Here is a 15,265-nt window from a genome sequence, read left to right on the forward strand (position 1 = left end):
ATTTTGTGTCCATTATGTGAGGGTATTTTAATCTTTTACATCTTGTAGTGTGACGTTGTATGAGTGATATTTTCACTTCTCTCTCAACTATTGATTTCTCTTCGTCTTACTGAAACTCAAACCATCGAAGTAGTGAGACCCAGCCCCAACACCTCTCTCTCCCTCTATTTCCATCATCTTGACCTCAACCTGATCTGCGATTTCTAGCTAAATTTGTCGTTTCTCTTCTTGATCTCCCCCACCGCGCCTTAGAAACTGTAGTTTCGGTAGTGTTCTCTCTCTGTCTCTCTCCACCCTCCACCGTCCATGGCTAGAGAAGCTGCCTAGCTCTGACTTAGTTTTTTTTTTCTTTTTTTTTTTTGTTTTAATTTGTTCCAGTCAATTTTTGGTTAGAATTGTTCTATGATTTTCTGTTTCTGAGTCTGGGTTTAATTATTGGTTTTTCTTGAGTAGGGTGTTGGAGGCCCTGATGGCTGAAGCCTCTCTGCTCAGTGAGAATTTCTTTGTTCAATGCAAAGTTACATGCAAATTTCCACTAAGAGCAGTTTCATAAATGGGTTTAGATTTTTTTTCCTTGCATGTCGTGGTTTTCTGCAACGTTAGGTTTATCTTTACTCAAATATTTCCTTCTAAGACCCTCATTTTCTTAGTTTCTTATAATTTTAATTTTCAAGGTGTCTACGAGAGGGACACAAAGAAAACCCTCGTCGATCTCAATTGCAGTAGATCTCCGTCACTGGTTGCTTTGTAAGTATTACAGATATTACTGCTCCATCATTGGTTGCTCTATAAATTTTATAATGCCCTAACCTAGAGATTTATTTCATATATTTTCATTGCGTATAGGGGCTAATGTTGCGAATCTGGTTGTGAATATATATGATGTTGAATCTGGGTTAGAGCATGACGAGAGCGAGATTTCAGGTTATAAAAATGCCTTATTTAATTATAAATGCTTTGGATCACGACACAATTAGAAAGCATGCCATGCAACAATTTAATAGATGGATTTATATTTTTTTTTCTTTGCATGTCGTGATTTTCTGCAATATTGGGTTTATCTTTATACAAATATTTTCCTCTAAGATCCTCATTTTCTTAGTTTCTTTTAATTTTAATTTTTAGTGAGAATTTTTTTGTAAGTATTATTGGGTTATGAAGCCTTGGGCAGACAATGACATAAAGCCTTTAGTTTTTTATTTTTCTTGTATGAATTGGCTATGGGAATAAATGACATGTCCTTGGTTTTGGAAATGATTGATTTTATTATCCAAGAACATAGGTTGCTTGGAAACTTGGTTAGAGTGCTTAGGACATGTATTGTATAGACCATGAGGGGGTCATGAAGTATTGGGCAATCATTGGCACGAGCCTTCTTCAAAATTTAATTTTCCACATGTATATTGCAGGAAGAATAGATATGTTGCTGTTTTGGTTTAATTTTATTTTTTTAAAATCATTACTTATAAAAAATGTTTTTTTCTTTTTAAAAAGAATTTATGATGTTTTAAATCATAAAATGCTGATCGGTGGTCTTTAGTTTTATGATGGAAGTTTTAATACTCACTTATATTTTTAACATGTTTTGTTTCTATCCCATGTGAAAAAAAAATTCTCAGTTATTTCTACTTATAAAAACAAAAAAGTTATTCGTTGAGCAGCTGGAAAGCGTTTTTCAAGGAAATGAAACTTCAATAAGGTGTTGACAACTTGTTCCTTTCAAGGCTGTTTTGTTCACAAATGTAATTTGATGTTGTCTGCAATAGTTTAAATCAAGTTACTATTTTAGTGTGCAAAATAAACACGATTTATTATTTGTTGCAGTCAAGATGAGCTTTTACTCAATAGTCGAGATCAGCCATGATTAAATTGGTTTTTTTTTTTAAAAAATGGCATGATTACTATGAAAAATATAACCTTATTCTTGTATTTAATGTGATATGTCCTGGGGTGCCAATTGTATATTTTAATGTAAAAAAAAAATTTGGATGGGTTTTTCTTGCTTAAGCAAGTTACAATATTAATAGTTGTTTCTTTATTAATTTAATTTTAATTCGTGTGGAGAAAAAGATGGAGCGAAAGAGTTTTAACTAAAATAATTAAGTAAGGATTTATTCTAATTAAGAAAATGGTGTCTCTTTTCATCTTGTATTAAGTTTATATGTGCTTGAGAAAGTTGTTCCCATGTTGATATGCATGTGTATGATGACAAGGCACATTTGCCTCCCATATTCAGAGGCAACAGGGTTTAAAAGCTTCAGTTATAATCATTCGTAATGGTAAATCGGGTGTAGCAGCTGCACATATCCTCAATGATGCATCATTTAAGGTGATCATATGTAATGCAGTATATGTCTTTTTCTTTACTAAAAGCTTTAGGTGTCTTGCTTTCTACAATTTCTTAATATCGTCAATTTTTTTTTTAAGGTAATCTTGCTAGAATCAAAGGATATATTTGGCAGTCGTATTCATACAGACTACTCATTTGGTTATCCAGTAGAAATGAGAGCATCATGGTAAATTCACTTGTTATTTTTGGTGAATCCCTTTTTAAACTCTAGATGTTGTAAATACAAATGGATTCATTGGTTATGCAATGAAAATTAAATGGTGTCTTTATCTATAAATTCACAATGCTCTGTTAGTTCTTGTGGCACACTATCCAATTTATTTGCTCTATTATCCATTGTTCATGGGCTATCTTTACATACTGGTATCAGCTTTAATATCAATTCCCCTCTTCTGGATTCAATTCCATTATTTATAGTCCATTATCTACAGCTTAATTTTTATTTTCACTTTTTTTAACAGATACTTCATAAGATCCTTGAAATATCAAAGACAACACAATTTCTTTGTTGCTTAAGCACATCTGGAAATTAATGCCATTTTAAATGTTTCATCTCAATTCATTGTTGCTAGATGAATTAATGTTTTTTTGTTGCTTCTGTTTTTTGTATCTTCTACAATACTTTGTTGTTTAAAGCTCCCTAAACAACAGCTTCCATAGGGCTAATAACTCTAGCTAGATGTACAGTTGCATTTCTTCTATACCATTCACACTTTTTTAAGTTACATTAATAATGATTAAGTTATATTTTAACTTTGATTTATTTACTTATTTATTTCTATTGCATAAAACTTAAAAAAGCAAAGCAGTAATCCAAATCCAAAGATGAATCTTTGAGAAAGCTAGAAGAGAACTTACAGAACCTTGAGAGCAAGGCTAAAGTCAGAGATCAGGGTCAAAGTCATTGGTTCATGGATTTTATCATTTTGTTATCTAGCTTATCTGAAATATTTATTCACTTAGAGTGGTTTTGCATGGTTCTCTTTTATGAGCATATAATTCTCATTGTTAGCTTGAAACTCTGTGACCAGTGTTGGATGTTCTGTTGAATGATCCGGAATTTGTTGGAATCTTTCATTCCTGTTGTTAACAACCTTTTTCTTTTACAAGAATTATTTACCTTGAATATGATCGAGGTTGATATGATCTTCTCTGCCAACATTATTGGCATCTGTAATTTGGTTATAGAAGTGTTCAGGTTTTTCTTTGTATTGTGGTTTTAATCTAAAAAAGGTGTAAAACTTGGTTCTTTGACCAGGACAAGGTGGTTTGTCTGGAAGGATTTTTCAGTTGGAATAGTTATATGCAGTGACTTTACTTTTAACATGATAATACTGATATTACTTTTTCTCACCAAGTGTTTTCTACTGCATGTGGATTACCAAATATACATGGTATTCTATATTATCTTGTTTGTTTTTAACTTGTGTTTTCTGTTTGCAGTGATGTAGCCTGATATTACCGTTCTTCAATATCAAAATCAAAAGCTTGTACAAAAGTTAGAAGCCCAGAAGGTAAGAGTATTTTTTCAAATAAATTCTCTCAACTAAAGCAAACACAACAACCGTTTGATTTGACATTAGCAATGGTCAATAAGTCATTAAATAAGGTAATGATTGTTTTTGTATACATTCATGTGTTCTTTAATAATCTCAGGCAGCTTTTTTTGGTTTATATATACATAATTGTATATTTCTTGATGATCAATTCTTTCTTATTTTGGAAATCAGCTTGTGAATGATTTGGAATCATTTTTTATCTGTACAAGAGATTCAAGTAGTGAACGAGATGGCAAACATATGCTAGTTATGGACGGTAAGGACCAACTGCCTTAATGATTGTGTTGCTTCTTCTTTGGTGGTGGTACTCCTATTTGATTAAATAGTTAGCTTATTCTAAGTGCCCTAAAATGTTATACCAAAACCACAAAAAAAGGGACACGAGCCTTCTTCTTGTGGAAATTAGAAGAAGCTGTAATTTTTCAAAATGGTGTTATTTGTTCTATGGTACTTTATAGAAAGTCATATTAGAAATTGGTGATGAATTAGTTTCTTCTTTGGGATGCACTAGAAGAATTGGTTATGGTTTGATTCATTTGAATATGTTGTAATCAAACTTATGATAGTCATTAAGTGTGCTATATATTCCTAACATGCCAGCTTAAGTTTGATTGCAATTACCCATGATTTATGTTGATTTTGTTATTATTTGTGATCGTAAGTTAATTTTATCATGTGCGGACTTTTATGACATTTACTAGCCTTGTTATCGCAACCATCCCACCACTATATGTAAGCTGACTAGTGTTTTGTTTAAGCTCATAATATCTTTGTATTGCTTGCCCCAACATTATATATGATAATATTATTCATCTGACTTATGATGATTGTGACTGTCCTTTCGATTGTATTTAAAATTTTATCATGGGGCTCAAGTGACTTAGACATTACAGTCACTACTATTTATGCTTTAGTCTTCTAGTTTTTTTCTTTTTTTCTTGATGTTTCCTTTAGGGCCTGTAATGGGACAAAGTATTTTACTTTTTTCCCTTGTGGGACCTAAAATAATGACAAAGTGAGTTACTTCTTTCACAAACAATTGTTTCCATTCTCTTGCTCTTTCAGCTAACTGCTAAAGGTCAAATCTGAATTATCAGATGTAATTTCCCAATGAGTGCCTGATATGTGTAGTTATGCACATTCTTCTATTTTGGTAGTGCCTAAATCCAAAGAAAGTATTACTCTTTTGTTCAAAGAGATATGTGTAGTTATGCACATTCTTATGCACATTAAAACCCTAGATTTTAGAGTATCTGCTACTATGCATGCTTGACTTGTCCTCATATGATTTTTTATGGTCTGGCATAAGAATGATGGTTTTCTTTCATATACTAGATATATGAACCCTAGCTTGTCTCAAAATTTTCTCTACAACCAATTTCTTAAGTTTGTAAGCATATTGTTTCAAAAAATTAATAATTTGATAAGATCCTCAATTTACACTTTTTGTTTGATCTTATATTTTTTGGCCATGCAGTTGCAATTGAAATGACCATTATATACATAAACCACACTGGATTAGGTAAACCAAACATTAGAGTGGATGCACTAGAAAAATATTCATATTGTTTTTTTGAAAATTTATTCTTGTAATCTCTAGCCATTAGTTTTAAATCTTTTTTGCTAGTTATTTATACTCTTTCAGGATTTTGGAACTTGTGCGCAAAGCATGTCTTGCAAAAATTGTGAATGTTTATGCAGTTCCTTTTTTTCTTTTTAAAGAAATCAAATTTCATTTTTATTTTTTTGACATGTCTATCCAAGAGTTTTATATCTTTCATATGATTTGCTGCTTAGTGCTTGATCTGGCCTTGACTTAATTTTTTTTGCTTTTCATTCTCCTTGGGTTGTCTGTCTTGTCCTAATTAATGCTAAACTGGTATTATGTGGTGTGGTTGTTATAGTCTATCAGCATTAATGAGTTCTTGAAGCTTGCTCAAGGAGAAAGGTACTACAACCCAAGTAGTCTTGGCAGCATCATTCTGGGAGAATATTGCAACACAACTTCCCAAAAAGATCGGATGATTCAACTTGGTGCAAATATAGATTAACTCAAGCATCAGTACAAAAAATTCAATATCCTCTCAATAAATCCTGCAGAAAAGTGCACAACATGCGAGATTATGTATTGAACTATGGTTCATATATGATTTGTGTACCATTTTAGTTTGGAAATTTGTATCAAACACAGTTGACATTAAGCATGTATGGTACTTTATTTTGTAAACTTTTATCAAACTTTGTTTTTGTTTTTATGCATTAAATTATTTATTAATCAAATTTTCTTGTAAAAACCATACTATTTTTGTAAAAAAACTGTTTCACCCAACTAGTCAAACGCCTCTTGGTGTGTATATTAATTTAATTTTCCATCTATATATAGTTCATATATATAAAAAATTAACATATATATTTTCTCTTCATTGAAAAACGTCCCTTGGACGTGTCATTACTATTAGAATATTACTTATACATGTATGAACCTTTTACTTTTTATTTATATTTTATTTTTAATTTGCGGATGGTAATGAACTTATGAGTGTGATTTCTAATTCTAGCATGGTCATTTTTCAAGATCGACTAAGCATTTAGATGTTTGTATCTTAAAATTTTATGAATGGTAGTAAAATAATTTGAGTAAAGATATATTATTGGATTTTGAGAAAGAAGATAGAAAAAAGTGCATAAAAATATTTTTTAAAATATGTATTATATTGGAGTTCATGAAATTGAATAGATAAACTTATTTAAATATATTTTTTTTGTTTGAAATTTATAAAATTGTATTGATTTTTGTGTTTAAGTAATGATTAGGTAACGATTAGGTGAGAAATTTAATGTTTGAAATAGAAAAGTATTTTGCATTTAAGTAGTGTTTGAAAACGAAGTTATGAGAAATTTTAGAAATATTTGATCTTTTCCAAACATGCCCTAACTCTTTGTTCCAATTTGATGGACTCCGGCGTGAGAAAAATATATACATAAAATAAACTTTTGTATATATAAATGAGTGAATTGTGATATGTGTTGGTTTGGATTTAGAGATAAGATGAGATGGTTTTAGATAAAAGATGAAAGTTAAAAAAAATATTATTAGAATATTATTTTATAATATTATTATTGTTTTGGAATTTGAAAAACTTGAATTAAGATTTGAAAATTTGAATTGTTTATTATATTTTATGTGAGAATTTAGAAAATTTATAATGATGAGATGAGATGAGAAAATTTCCGAATCCAAGTGAAGCCATAGTGATTTTAGAAAAGTGTGCATTCACATTCTTAAGGCTATTGAGCTATAGAATTAGGAAATTTTTCATTTAATTATGTGAAGTGCGTTTGAGAAAAAATCTTTATTTAGAAATTTTCTCCCAAAATTAGTCGAGGTTTTATTTCAACCAATATCAAATTGTACCAACTCAAAAAGTTGTTTGAAAAACTAAAATCATATATCTTTATAAAAGTTGGACAAAAAGTAGGTTACCTCCACGCTTAGAGTGGGTTAACTTCACACATAAAGTAGCCTTTTTTTTTATTTTATGTCTATTTTTCTCCCATGTAAAAACTCTGAAAATCAGGCAAGAACTTCAACCAACCTTGATCCAATATTTCATATTTATGCTTTTGATGATTTTGTGTAATTTTCTATACTTATGATAAAAGAGTCAGCTAGGACTCGGATATTGTGTTTTTCTTCTAATTGTGCATACTAAAATGCCAGGACTCGGATATTGTGTTTTTCTTCTAGTTATGCATACAAAAATATCATTCATAGTGAATATGCTACCAGTGATCATTTGCAGCCAATTGTGGAAAAAACAATTCACTTCAACTCGATTCAAATTGATTAATCGTTAAGAAACTGAATCGATTTTAGTGAACATTTTGAATTGTTCACTTAACCGTTTCAATCAATTGATTCCAACTGATTTTAGACCAATTTGAATTGATTCTAACCAATTCAAAATTGTATTTATTTTTAAGTTGTCTAACAATCGATTTTTTCTATTAATTTCTTGTATAGAAATGTGATAAAACTAAACATATATTAATTTTTTCATCATTGTGTTAAATAAGAACTGAAAAAAAATTGAAAGATAAAATATGTAATTTTTTATTTTTTTAGTTGAACAAGAAATTAAGGAGATGAATGATTACTTTATATTAAATTTATGGTTGTGCATAAAATACTACATTTTCCATATGTTTATAACTTAATGGTCTTTATCTTTTTCGTATATAAGGCAAAAAGTGTCAACAATTGAAGTTAAATACATAAATTACATATTTATTAAAACTATTTATATTCATATAATATTTTTATTGAAACTAGCCAATGAATTTATATTTTATATTATTTTATACATTATATAAAATGTTTGAATTGTACCAAATATGATATTTAATATTTTATACTAACATTGAAATATCCAATTTTGAACCCAATTCTGATTTTTCGAGCCTTGTTTGCAGTAATAAGTGTCATTTTATTGTGTAGCATCGGTATCTCTCGTGTCAGCAGTTGTTATGATTGGATCTATATCTGCAAGGATTATGCTACTCCCACAAAGGGAGTCCACCGAATAGGCAAAAAAATTGTCTTTTTTTTTCAAACATTTTTTTAAATTCATTAAATATTTTTTAAAAAAAATAAAAATTCATTTTAAAATAATTACTTAACAATTAAATAAAAAAAAAATGCAATTGGTGGCCACCTTCTATGGGAGAAGCATTTCCCATTTCGGACAGTGCGACGTCCACTGCTCCCAGCTCCCGCTAGGAGCTACCGTTTGGCCTAATTGGTCTTTTTTTTTTACATATATTTTTTAACACTTTTAAATATTTTTAAAAAAATAAAAAAATCACAATATTATTAAAAAATACTTCCTTAATCACTAAGTTAAAAGAAAAATAAAAAATTCCAGCGGTAAGAACTAGTAGTGAGAGTATCATTTCTCATCTCCATTTATATTATTCTACAATGTCAGGCTCTTCCTTTTCCCTATTAAGAAAGCTACGGCTCCAAGCTCAAGCCTAAAGAAGCAAATCTACTCCTCAACTCCAACAAGTGCCAACCCTTTTCACAAGCATACTTTCTTATTTTTATTGTCTTGTTCCTTCTTGTTGTTGTCTTCCTCAACACAAAAATGTAACTATTTTTTTTCCTTTTCCTTTTCGCTCATTGAAAGCATCACCCAAACATGAGAACCAGTTATCCAAGATCAGCATAATCAAGAATAGATGAAAGTAGTAATGTTGCGTCTTGAAGAAATGGTTGAGATGCTGAGGGTGAGAGGTGGTGATAAACAGATGGGAAGGAAGCCTCCGGCTATGCGGAGACTCACGTTAACAGCTCTGTCTATATCAACTAACATAAAGGCCTATGGAGCTTGCCAGGGTGGCAAGCACTTTGCCTTGTGGAGTGCTTGCCAGGGTGGTAAGTACTTTGCCTCCAGTGGTGCCCGCCTAGATTGTTAGCATTTTGCTTTCCATAGTGCTAGTTGAGGGTGCCAACACTTTGCCTCCTGGGATGCTAGTCTGAGTCTCAAGCACTTTGCTTCTCGTGGTAATCGCCTAGGGTCTAAACACTTTGCTTTGCATGGTGCTCGTCTGAGGTTCTTGGTGCAAGCATTTCGTCTTTCAGGGTGTTCACTTGATGTGCAAACACTTTGCCTCCTGAGATGCAAATTGCCTCATGGGGTGCTTACCATCCTTGGGGACCAGGCATTGGCAATCACCACAACTAGGACTTTGACGAACAAATATGGCTCTACAAAAAGAAGATAGGACGGAAAAAGCAATAGGACAAAATAAAAAAGATAGGATGGGAAAATGAATATAGGATGGACAAATGAATATAGGATGGAAAAATGAAATAGAATGGATAAATGCAATAAGACGGACAAATGAAGATAAGACATAAAAATCCAATACGATGGGGGGTGCGAGCACTTTGCCTCATGAGACGCTCGCCAGGGTGGCGAACACTTTTGATTCTTGTGGTGGTCGCCTGAGGTATGAGCACTTTATCTTCTGCGGTCTAGGCACTTAGGTTCTCATGGTGCTCGCCCAAGGTACGCACACTTTTTCATTAGCAGTGCTCGCCTTGGTACGAGCACCTCATCTTCTGAGGTGCTCACCTTGGATATGAGCACTTTGTGTCCCAAGGTGTTACCTAGGTTGCAAGCACTTTGTTTCCCTGGCAAGAACTTTGCCTCTTGAGGGGAGCACTTTCCCTTTCAAGGTTTATTGGCGAATTTTATGCTCCTTCATAGTGCTTGTTGGGGTCCAAGTACTTTGCCTCTTGAGGTACTCTTAGAAGGTGAGCATTTTGCCTCTAGAGGTGCTTTCCGGGGTGAGCATTTTGCCTTCTGGTGCTTGCATTGGTTTTGAGCACTTTGCTTCATGTGATTCTCGTATGAGGTTCGAGCACTTTGTGTCCCATGGAACTCACTTACTTTGCTTTCCTAGGGTCCGAGCTCTTCACCTCCTAAGATGCTCACATTAGTGCTCGCATCTTGCCTTCCAAAGTGCTCTCCTGGGTTGCAAGCAATTTTACCGGGGTGCTCGCTTGAGGTGTAAGAGCTTTGCCTTCTGCGATGCTCGCCTAAGTGGCTAGTTTCATGCTCTTTCACTACATTCACCGAGGTGATAGGCATTTTGCCTTTCCATGGTGCTCATACAGGAGAGAGTACTTTCCCTTTAATTTGTCTAGTTGTGTCTTCTTCTTCTTTTTCTCGGCGTCCAGTTGTGTCTTACTAGGCTATGATTTTACTTTGGCATGAATTGTTAGGCTATTATAGGCATCCATATTAAGATTTTTTACCGTTTGTTTACTCAATCAAACTTGATATATTTTTAGCGTGAGAAATCAAGCATGTGCAACAAACGTGTGATCCCAATCTAGTTATAGATGATGAGGGAGTTGTACAAATTTATAGATTTATTTGGAACAAATACTATTATTAGATATCTGTATAAAAGTTAGAAATTAAGATTTATTAATGTGAAAGTGTGCTATATCAATTCACAGAAAAAAATCTTTTTGTTTTTTATTTTTGTCATAATACGCATATGTTTATACGACGTCATCTTGGAAGTTGCAGAAAAATGAATAAAGTTTAATTACAATATTGTAATTCCCGAAGTGATTCATATTCGTGCCTCTTGGTTAATAAAAGCTGCGTTAGACTTCTAAAAAATAAAAAAATAATTCTTCTGTCATTATTCATCACTCCACATTTTATGAAAAATATTCTCATATTTTATAAAAAATACTCTTATATCCTATAAAAAACACTCTATATTCTATGAAAAAATTATAAGTATAAGGTGTGAGATCCGCATTGGTATAGAATTACTCTTAAAAAAAATGATACATGAAGCCATGAACGGAACTTGTTCTCTTACTTGCATCACCCCAAGCAAATGCTTAGATTTAGAGTTGGTTTTGTTACAAATCATATTATCACATCTCATTATTATAATTTTTTTCAAATTTCTATATAAAATATAATAAATAATTTAATTTTTTTAAATTTTAAAATAAAAATTATATTAAAAGATTATATTTTAACAATATTTTATTCAACTTTTAATTTTTATTTTATCTCATCTCATCTTAAATATTGTATAACCATATGAGACAAATAATTGCAATTAATATTTAAAATATTAAAAAAAATGATAGAGTTACTATTCTCTTGAGTTGCTAAATGTCAAATATGTGTTTGAATTAAATTAAACAAATTAATATTTTAATATCGATTATCTTAAAGTATAAATAAAAAAAGGTTTAATAAATCCTTACTCCAGAGTCGTGTTCCTTGAAAAAGAATAAATTGTCAAAAAATACAGTTTGTTGTAATCAAACAAATGGATTGAAAAGTTACAATTAAATACCAGTCGCCCCCAACTTCCCTTTTGTTGAAAAAAAAAAACCACAATCAATAGAAAGAGTTCCCTAAAAACTTAAAAGAGACACTTTTAACATTTCCTCGTAAATAGAATTACCTTAAACATTCAACTAGAAAATGGAGAGATTTTCCTTTTTCCCGATCTTGTATTCTCCTTGCCTAATCTTCTCTCTTTCCGTTGCTTAAAAACAGTTTTGCTGAATTTGATCAGTTAAAAAAAAAATAGTTGGTATATATAGCAAGTGAAAGATAGGACTTTTTAACGAGTTGAGTTTATATATGTGAGGGGAGTAATCCCCAAGGTTAGGCCCGGAGGAGTAGACCCAGTATACAAGGCTTGAGGATAAGGACTAGACTGGGCCAGGTCGTTCCAGAACGACCAAGAAGAAGAGCAATCGGGCAAAGCAAGTTGACAAAAGAATGGAAGGCAGGACAGTCTGAAACCATAACTGACCGATAGTTAGGGACATCCCCTATCCTTGAACCTTGGCATCCGGACAAGTTAGAATGATGGACATACTAGACCGGAACCACACCATATTTAATGAAATGGAGACAGGCATGCCACAACAGGAGCCACTCCGCATCTAATGCATCCTAGGGCTCCGCACTCCACGACGTGCCTTCTGGGGTCTTGGTGATAGCCGCAATCAGGCCTGACAAGTCTGCAGCACAACAGGGAATTGGTAGGGACACTCGATCTTAGTACGGAGCTGCACATCCACTACCTCCACCTCGGGAATCGTCCTGACCAGGTATAAATACCCCTTCCCTCAGCCAAGGGAGAGGTTTAGACCATTTTCCTACTGCAGCTCAAATTCTATTTGATACAATACTTCTCTCTTTCACTCGAAACCAACAACTGACTTGTGCATCTAAGGTACCATGGCACCCCGAGTCCCCATTCTCTATCTCAACAGGATCAAGACCAAGCCCAATAGCATGGAGTTGCCTAGGCTGTAAAATACGACATCAACAATATCTAATAAATTTTTTACTAAAAATTGGACAGATGAGATTTATTCACCTTAATCGATTTCATGGGTCTATCCAATGAAAAATTGGTTAGATATAAGCCACACTCACTATTAATATATATATATATATATATATATATATATATATGCAGTCTATGACATGTCACAACATCATATATACAACAAAAAGTGAACTTACGTTCCACTTGACATTTGGTCATGTTTTTTTAACTCCTCGTCATCCTACCACATTCATTATCAAGTCAGTGTATAAAACACATCATTTATTTTATTTAAATTATAAAATTTAATTTGTAATATTTAAATTTTAAAATTTATATTTCAAATTAAATTATATCATATAAGTATCTTACCATGTATATTTTATACAATGACTTGATAAAAGAATTTTTGTAATTAAGATATAAATACAATTTACAACTATCTTCTAACATGGAGAATCGCAGGAATAACCATGAGCCCAAAATTATCAGGGCCACAAATATGGAAGAGACCATTTGAGCCCAACAACGCAATGAATAAAAACAACAACAATAATAATAATAATAGATAATTTAGATTATTGTCTCAGCTGGCCAGCTAAGTGGCTGTAGTGGGCGTGGGCTTTATTGCCCGACGGAATGATCCCAATCCCATGCCAGGTTGACCCAAAGCCATTCGTGTTTCTTCTCATGAATCCATCAAAAGAAATTAACATTTTCCTATAATATATATAAACTAGTGGTTGTTCCCTTCTCCCTCAAGCCTTGCTTCGGGCAGATTACAGCATGCATGCCTCAAAAATAATAGATTGATGGGAGCGCAAAAAAAAAAAAAAAAAAAAAAAAAAAAAACATATATACTTTCCTTTATCAAACCATCACTAGTTTCCACAATATGACTACTAAACTATTAAAGTGGTTACTTAAAAGGAAAATACTCTAACCACAAAGAGATTATACAAAAGTAACCCCACAAACTAACGTAGCTTGAAGTGGTTCGTCAGATTATAAAGTTATTTTTATTGTAAAGTAGATCTAACAAATCAGATGAAACCACGTCAATTTGTAAAATTATTTTTGTGTAATTCTTTTGTGAATGTAGTAATAATCTACTTAAAATATTATGTTCAAATAGTGAATTAAATGGTATAATTCATTCAAAGGCGCTATGATTAATTGAGATTGTGAAAAATAAGTGTATTAATATTGTAGCGTCTCAATTATTTATAAGAACATCCTAATGAATGATAAAGATGAGGAATGCATGGGAAAAGGAGCTTAAGACCTTAGACTTTTTTCCCATACAATAAAGATCGATCCAAATGCAATTCAAACGTCAACCCGGTCGGCCTTGGAATAGGACCTACATTAAGGATGGGAAAGTGTAGTATTTATTGCATCTATTTTCCACAAGGTCATGATTAAATTTCTCTCGAGGTTGGTTATTGTCATTTTCGTGTATAATAATTTTTGCTATTGGGTGACCTAACTTTGACGGATGGGACAAAGTTTCAAAGGACGAGGCCGGAGAAATTATATGGGTCTTGCTCTTTAACTCCCCACATCTATAAATGCTCTCTCTTAATTATTAACCTTTGCTTATATCTACCCTAAGAGTAATGCACTCATGTGTATTAAACAAAAAGAGTATGCGGACTTTATTTTTGATGTAATTTTTTTTATTGAAAAAATCTTCTTGCAAGCGTGTTCGCACAGTATCAAACCAAAAAACTTTTCTCTTAATATTTAAGATAATGATAGATTGATAGTGGTCCTGCAATAATTAAATTTCGTCATGTGCCTTAAAACTATACTTGACTATGATACCACAAAACTCTCTTTCACAATAACAATGTGGCTTCATTTCATGTATATGTACCTTACAATTTAATTAATGTCTGTATTATTATATATAGTACTGAATTCACGTACACGTGCATCTCTCTCTCTCCATATAATATATATATATATATATATATATATATAATATAATGAGTAATGTTATTTTGCTTTTAATTTATACAATTTATTTTGCCCTTATCCCACATGATTTATTAAAAACATAGTTAAAAAATATATATTTAAAAATAAATGACGCCTGAAAACATAAAAATATGTTGAAAACTAAAATCATAAATTCCATTCACCTTTTATGTTTGTGGTTTTAATTTTTTTTAGTTTTTTTAATTATATGCCAAGTCAAGAGGCAATTTGAATATTATAAATTAAGAGGTATAATAATATATATTTTTATATATATATAATTAGTTCTTTGGCACCGTATGATGTGTAGTACTTTTATTGAATCTTTTACACTTAATTAATTTTAGATATAATTTTAGATTATATAAAATTCGTACACTTATTAAAAAAAAGTTAATTTTAAAAAATTTATTTATTTTAATGTAAATATCATATTTATCAATTTTTTTTAATTTAAAAAATGAGTGAAACTTATACA

The 15,265-nt window shown here is 31.7% G+C and overlaps 1 long non-coding RNA gene across 5 annotated transcripts; it reads left to right on the forward strand.

Annotated features, from left to right (window-relative positions):
* Nucleotides 1-118: 118 nt before the first annotated feature.
* LOC121252548 lies at nt 119-6,184 on the forward strand. 5 transcript variants are annotated; one of them, XR_005938237.1, is made up of 7 exons: nt 119-747; nt 847-924; nt 1,825-2,339; nt 2,428-2,516; nt 3,802-3,959; nt 4,081-4,165; nt 5,814-6,184. It is a non-coding gene; the product is annotated as an uncharacterized LOC121252548 (long non-coding RNA). The 5 variants fall into 5 exon arrangements; XR_005938239.1 differs by having other exon boundaries at nt 120-747; nt 1,825-2,329; XR_005938241.1 differs by lacking the exon at nt 847-924 and having other exon boundaries at nt 120-747; nt 1,825-2,329.
* The last annotated feature ends 9,081 nt before the right edge of the window (nt 6,185-15,265 follow it).

This window comes from Juglans microcarpa x Juglans regia, chromosome 2S (assembly GCF_004785595.1).
Source record: "Juglans microcarpa x Juglans regia isolate MS1-56 chromosome 2S, Jm3101_v1.0, whole genome shotgun sequence".
NCBI lineage: Eukaryota > Viridiplantae > Streptophyta > Magnoliopsida > Fagales > Juglandaceae > Juglans > Juglans microcarpa x Juglans regia.